Here is a 6990-nt window from a genome sequence, read left to right as displayed (position 1 = left end):
TTTTTTTTTTTTTTTTTTTTTTTTTTTTTTTTTTTTTTTTTTTTTTTCTATTGCATGTGCTATCATTTTCTAACTTGCTGTTTTTTAAATAGTGGTTTTTCATTTTTTGTTGCCATTCTCTTTCTCCAACTCAATTTCAAAAACTTACTAAAATTAACCAAATTAAAAACTCCCTTTTCATTTACATAAATTCACAACAAAACTCCTCATAAACTTAAATGGTCTGTTCAATGTTCAATGATTCCACCTACCCCATTTTCATTTTTTTTAGCTCAGTCGTGTTTCTTCAATTTCCTCTCCTTGTCCTCAAATAGGAAACTGAGTTTGTCGTTCTCTGATGAGACTTCATTTGGAGCTTCTCGAGAACAGCTCATTTGAGACACCAACTCATCATTTTTCCTATTCTTAGTCACGCTCGACTCAGACGTCATAGCTTCATTCAGTTTACTCAATTCCCTTCGCAGTCTACGACATTTTCAACTTCCATTTTTGCTTCCTCCATTTTGACTTTATCACGAGTGAGTATCTCAATCATGTGTCGAAAATTCACTGCCTCTTGTTGGACTCGATTCAGGTTCACGTCGAGTGAGACTCTCTGTTGAGTCCGCATCTTTATATCTTTCTCCTCCCTCACTAGCTCATCCACAAGAGCATCAATCTTCATTAACAAACCATTCTCTTTCTCCACACCTTCTTCAACTTTCTTCACAGATTGAGAGATTACCTTCCCATTCTCTTCCTTCTCAGCAACTTCTTTCTCTAACTTTTTAACCTTCATTTCTAACTCTTTCTTTTCTTCTTCCATTCTCATCCTCTCTCTTCCTCAAATTGCTTTTCTGGCCATTGGAGCTCTCTCTCTTCGAGCTCGGACTCTCTGTTATCTGGTTGTTCATCTTTCTTCGATTTTCTCGTCTCCGCTATCAGAATTTCACATCCGCTGCGCATCACCTCATTTTCAAGAGTTAACACCGTCTCACAACTATCACCAGCGTCTTTCACGCTGTCGTGTCCTTTTGTGCTCAGCTCTTCATTTTGGTACATCAAGAGAATGCCTCCGTTTTTTGCGTCATCCAAGGCTAGGTTGATAATTTCTTCCACCTTTTCCTTGGCTCGACAATCTCTTGCATAATGACCCATTTTGCCACAATAGTAACATCCGTCGGAGTTACAATTATTTGCATAGTGGCCATATTTTTTACATTTGTAACACTGGATGTTTGAGTTATATCCTTGACTGCGTTCTTAATTATGTTCTCTTCCACGCCAATTTGCTTGGCTAGACTGTCTCTTCTCCTTATAATTTTCTTCATTTCTGCTGTATTGACCACCTCGACCATTTTCGCGACTTTCTCGACCTCTACCTTGAATATTTTGAGAGTAGAGTACCTTTCCATCCTTTCTTTATGCCTTAGTCTGAAGCACTTGATCGAGTGTCTCCTCCTTCTTTTTCTTACGTTGATGTGGCCGATTCAGTTGAACCGGCCATGTCAACCCAAAACTTGATATTCCCTTGGTCTTTCTCATTTTTAACTCCCTTCTAGACTGGTTCTTACAAAAATCTTTATGGTTCCAGAAACTAGACACAATAAGGAGTCTATGTAAGGAAATTTGAGGTTATTCGGATATCGGAAGCTCAAGAACGGAGGTCCCGAACGTTGATGATGAGGAAAGTAGCCACCTTGGACTTTTTGTTAAGAAATACTTGTAGGAATCACTTGGATTTCCATATGAACCCTAAACCAAGTATGACTTAAAGATATATAAAAGAAAAACTCAAAGAACTGTGAGTTAAGGCCCTAAACCGATCAAATTGCTTGTGAATTAGGTAACACTAAAATAACTCACTAAATGAACTTCGATTCCTATGAAACTTCAATACTTAGCATATTATAGCATGTTGAGGTTATATATGAAATTTGGTAGTCATTGGATAAGGATAAGTAGGTAAACTACGAAACGGTGCAAAATGACCACAATGTCCCTAAGGATATCTACCTACAGTTCATGACCTCCAAATACTATGAAACTCTTAATTATATCTTATTTTATGATGCTTGATGATGTGGTGAATATTGAAAACCATTGGAACTCGGTAAGTAGCAAAACAAAGAATTAGGGGTAAAATGAACAAAACGCCCCTAGGACTACTTATGATAATTCAAGGTCTATACGTCTTCAAATGATTTGATACTTCTTATAAGGTCTATTCTTAAGGACATGAGGATATATTTGAGATTTCAAGTTGATTGGAGCGGAACCTAAACCAAATCAGGACCCAAGAAACACCACAAGAATTAAGACTCTTCTAGAACCCTCTAAAGAAATTCTAGGAATTTATGACCTTCTAGAACGACTCACGCTAAGATGGGTTCATATAGTTACAAATGAAAGTTACAACTTACCCCTCAAGGAATTATGGACCTTAAAAACTTACAAGATTGAGAACCAAGAACAACATCACACAAGCTTTATTAGGTACCACTCAAGGACGAGAGACCAAGGTCCCCAAACTCAGAAACTCAAGAATGCTAGGTAATACTCTAATCATGTACGAAGTGACCTGTGACCTCCCACCAAGCGGTGCTTTCTAAAGCCCAAGAATTCCTCTTCTAGGTAGGATGCCATGCACCATGTTTCCTTTGTAGGATGTCATGTTTGGCCTCATGTTTCCTTCACCTAGATGAGATGTCCTGTACCATGTTATGGGTACCCAAAAGATTTGCAGGATGCCATGTTCATGTACGCACCGACCACGTGACCTTTATGGTCTATCATGGGGAGTAATCTAGAGCCACGGAGAAACAAGAAGAGAGTACGTTACCTTAACCAAGAATCAAGAACCTCCTAAGACCTCCCACGGTACAACATGCTCATGACTTAGACTATGTTGCTTGGAATGCATGAAGCCTTGAGCGTAGGTATTTAGATTGTATTAAAGGGCAAGCCCTTGATGTAGGATTAGACTACATCACTTGGAACGTAAGATGCATTGGAGGTAGGTTTTCAAAATATGCCGCTTGGAACACATGAAGCCTTGGGCATAGGTTAGAAAACTGTATCAAAGGGCAATCCCTAAGATGCGGGTTAAGACTATGTCACTTGGAACACATGAAGCCTTGGAGACGTATGTTAAGGCTGTGTCGCTTGGAACGCATGAAGCCTTGGACACAGGATTGTCAAGTGCATGGCTAGGGCTGTAAATCCTAGGGGGAGTGTCTTGGAGAACGAATCAAGAACCAAGAAAGTATCACAAATAAGAGAAAGATCAAAGACTAGAACATGGATCAAGATCCTAATTTTAAGGACAAAAACTAAGAACCATGGTACTAAGGCCCTTAAAGAATAACTAAGGTTTAACAATCCAGGGACCAAGCTCCTCAGGATAAATCATGATAAGGACCCCAAGTAAAGAACAAGAAATCGAGGGCCTAAGTACTTACCACAAGAACAAGAACAAGAACAAGAACAAGAACAAGAACAAGAACAAGAACAAGACAAGAACCAAGAATGTGGTACCCTAGCATATCAAGGACACGATTAAGAGCCTACAAGTAGGCTACTTACTAAGTTTTTGTACCCATTCCTTATTCTCCATTTTTTTAGGTAATAAGGAGCTAATCGAGGTCGGGAGCAGGTCCCAAAGACTATTCTCACATGTCGTCCTCAACCCTTTTGTCTTAAAATATTTTGTGTCTATTCCTTATTTTGTGTTTTAAGTACTATATTGTGCTTTAAATACTTATGTATAAACTTTATTTTGATATAATGTAAATATAATGTTTTAAATTCCTTTGTTTTATTTCGCGAAAAATTTACCCATCTTTTAGAGTTATCGAGTCAGTCCGGTCCTTACAGCTTTGTTCCCCTCTCTAACGATGTGGGATCTCATGCTATTATTCAATCATACATGGATATTTTACTTACTTATAAGCACTAATGTACTTTGTCAAATTATATTTTACTTATAAGCACTAATGTACTTTGTCAAATTAATACCAATTAGTTCAACTATATATCAAGTATCATTCAACCACATGAACCCTTCTAGTTTAGAAATAATTCTATATGCTAATAGTTACTACCATGCTTAAATAAATGAATTTTCAAGTCTAATTTATAAATATAACTGAAACATAAACTTCAATTAACTTTATACAAACCCTTTGTAATATAACATGTGTTAACACGTCAAATTTGTCTATTAAACCATATAACATATATAAATTAAATATCAATTTATAAACATGTTTAATCTACCAGCAATACTTAAATGGAGAAATCTATAAGTAATACTTAAATGGAGAAATCCAAATAGTTACGGCAATCTAAATTTGATTCTAAGCTATTTTCTTCTTTTAAATTTTTCAATATCTTTCAATTAGTTTCTAAAATAAAAAATTTTAATAGTTGCATTTTAACTCAAAAAAATGGCAAAATAAAGATGTCAAACTGAATCAAAATAGATAAAAATAGTCCAATTGGTCGGATTCAATTCAACCATGGTTATTCAACCTCCATTTTCACAAATGGTGGTTGGAGGTGTCATTTTACTTCAATTTCAATTTTTCATATCATCAAGCTCAATTCTATCCTTAGTTGATGCCTTCAACAAAAGTATAGTGTTCATCTAAATGAATTTAATGAGATAATAATCAAGAAAAATTATTGACTCTCCAAGTAGAATTTTTTGGAGTACATTTTAGAAGATAAAAATAGCCTAAAATAATTTTTGTAAGACTAAAATCCAAACCCGAATTAATTTTTCTAATTTTTTTAAAGTGATCTTTTATTCACGAATGTTAGAGGCTGAATTTCAAAATGATAGAGAAGGAAAAAAATGCTTTGCAAATTCGTAAGAACTCACATAACAACATAAAAGAAAATAGTCCAAACTTAAAAAAACAGTTGAAAGTTATAATTCACATTCTTTCCCTTCCCTTTTTAATCATAAATGATTGTTTCAAAATTCCATTTTAAATAATTTTTTTAGAAAACCCAAAAAGTAGCAATCTCCCTTCAACACAAAACTTTGTCAACCAATGTCAAGGAAAGAGCTAAGCTTGTTTCGAATAGCGCACAAGAGCTAGGCTTGTTTCACGTGACCTAGGTCACTATATTTTTAGTAGACCGAGCATCTTAGAATCATGAGCGAGTTATGTAGACCTTTGTGCTCCGAGAAATTGGATTAGCCTTAAAAAGCTAGTCTTGAGCGACGTAGAAATATGAGATGTGATTTAAATTTCTTAGATACCCTACGAACCATGTAAATCTCCACTACGCCTAAGAAAATTTAAGACGGCTTACAAGTCCATTACCAGGGTGAACAATGTCACTAAAGCCCTACCACCTCCTATTCCCTCTACTCCTCAGTTGCACTATTCAACAACTTAGAACGAACCTAGTAGTGCGCCAACCTATTCACTATTGTGACAATGCAAGCTGACTAATTCTGAGAATTAAAAATTAGTTCACCCTAGAGATGAGATACACCGTCTTGATCCGTATTGCAAAAATTAGTTCACAATAATATGAGTTGTCAGAAGTGGGATATGAAACCACACCCTCTTACGGGGACCAAAACATATGTCTAGCACCTGAGACCACTCAACCATCCTGACTGCTTATTGTGAGATCTCACATTGATTTGAGAGGCAACTGAAACATTTCTTATAAGGGTGTGTAAACATCTCTCTAGTAGATGCGTTTTAAACCTGTGAGAGTGTCTACGATATGTAACGGACTAAAATAGACAATATCTGCTAGCTGTGAGGCTGATGAAGATCCTTATAAGGGTGCGAAAACCTCTTCCTAATAGTCACATTTTAAACCCGTGAGGGAGACAGCAGACATAACGAAGGAAAGGAGACAATATCAACTAATGGTGGTATCAGATTGTAACAAATGGTTCGATGGAATAGCTTTGTTGGCTAGAGCGTGTAAGATAACTAACTAACTCGAACTTACAGATATTCTCAAAACAAACAAATCACAACGATAGTAGATTTTATCCACTTTGGCTCACAATAATATGAGATGTCCAAAGTTGAATTTGAACTCACGCCCTCTTACAAGGACCAAAACTTGAGTCTAGCGTCTTAGACCACTCGACCATCTTGACTACTAATGATGTGTTCTCGGATTGGTTTGAGAGGAGAGCTTAGCATTCCGTATATGAGTGTGTAAATGTCTCCATAGTGGACGCGTTTTAAAAGCGTGAGGCTGACGACGATACGACACGGATTAAAATAGATAATATCTACTAACTGTTGGAGAGACGAACGAAACAATCCTAACAAACGGCGAAAACCTCTCTCTAATAGGTGCGTTTTAAAACTTTGAGGCTGACGACAATACCTAATGCAAAAAAATGGACAATGTCTGCTTGCAGTGCGCTTGGACTTTTACGAATGATATTCGAGCTAGTCACTGGCGATACGCGAGTGAGGATGCTTGGCCCTCAGAAGTGGTGGATTGTGAGATCCCACATCAACTGGAGAGGTGAAGAAACATTTCTTACAAGGGTCTGAAAACCTTTCTTTAGAAGATGTAGTTTAAAACCATGAGGGTGACAACGATACGTAACGAACGAAAGCAGACTGTTGGGTTTTATATCCTAAAACACATAGTTTGTAAACAAAAACATATTCTGTTTTCACTAAAGTTATTATTGATGTTTATTCAGTAAAGATTGTTGTGGAATAAAGTGAATGTTACGATCATTAATCTAAATCCAATAAACTAAGAACACTCTGGCTATAGTATGATTACTTGAACTATATTTAGAGACATAAGAGTGCATCAAGTTCAAGTATATAGTCAAAATGATCTATAGTATAGGGATAAGATTGAGTACCTTATTCTGGGGACACTATGGATATGACCTACTTTTTTATATGATATAAACAATGTGATCACTAAATTGTACATGTGGAGACATGTGACTGGGGGCGTCCTATGCAATGAGTATTGCATAAGATCGGAGCATGAAGA

Source organism: Cucurbita maxima, unplaced genomic scaffold, assembly GCF_002738345.1.
Source record: "Cucurbita maxima cultivar Rimu unplaced genomic scaffold, Cmax_1.0 Cma_Scf00101, whole genome shotgun sequence".
NCBI lineage: Eukaryota > Viridiplantae > Streptophyta > Magnoliopsida > Cucurbitales > Cucurbitaceae > Cucurbita > Cucurbita maxima.
This window is presented reverse-complemented; position numbering follows the sequence as displayed.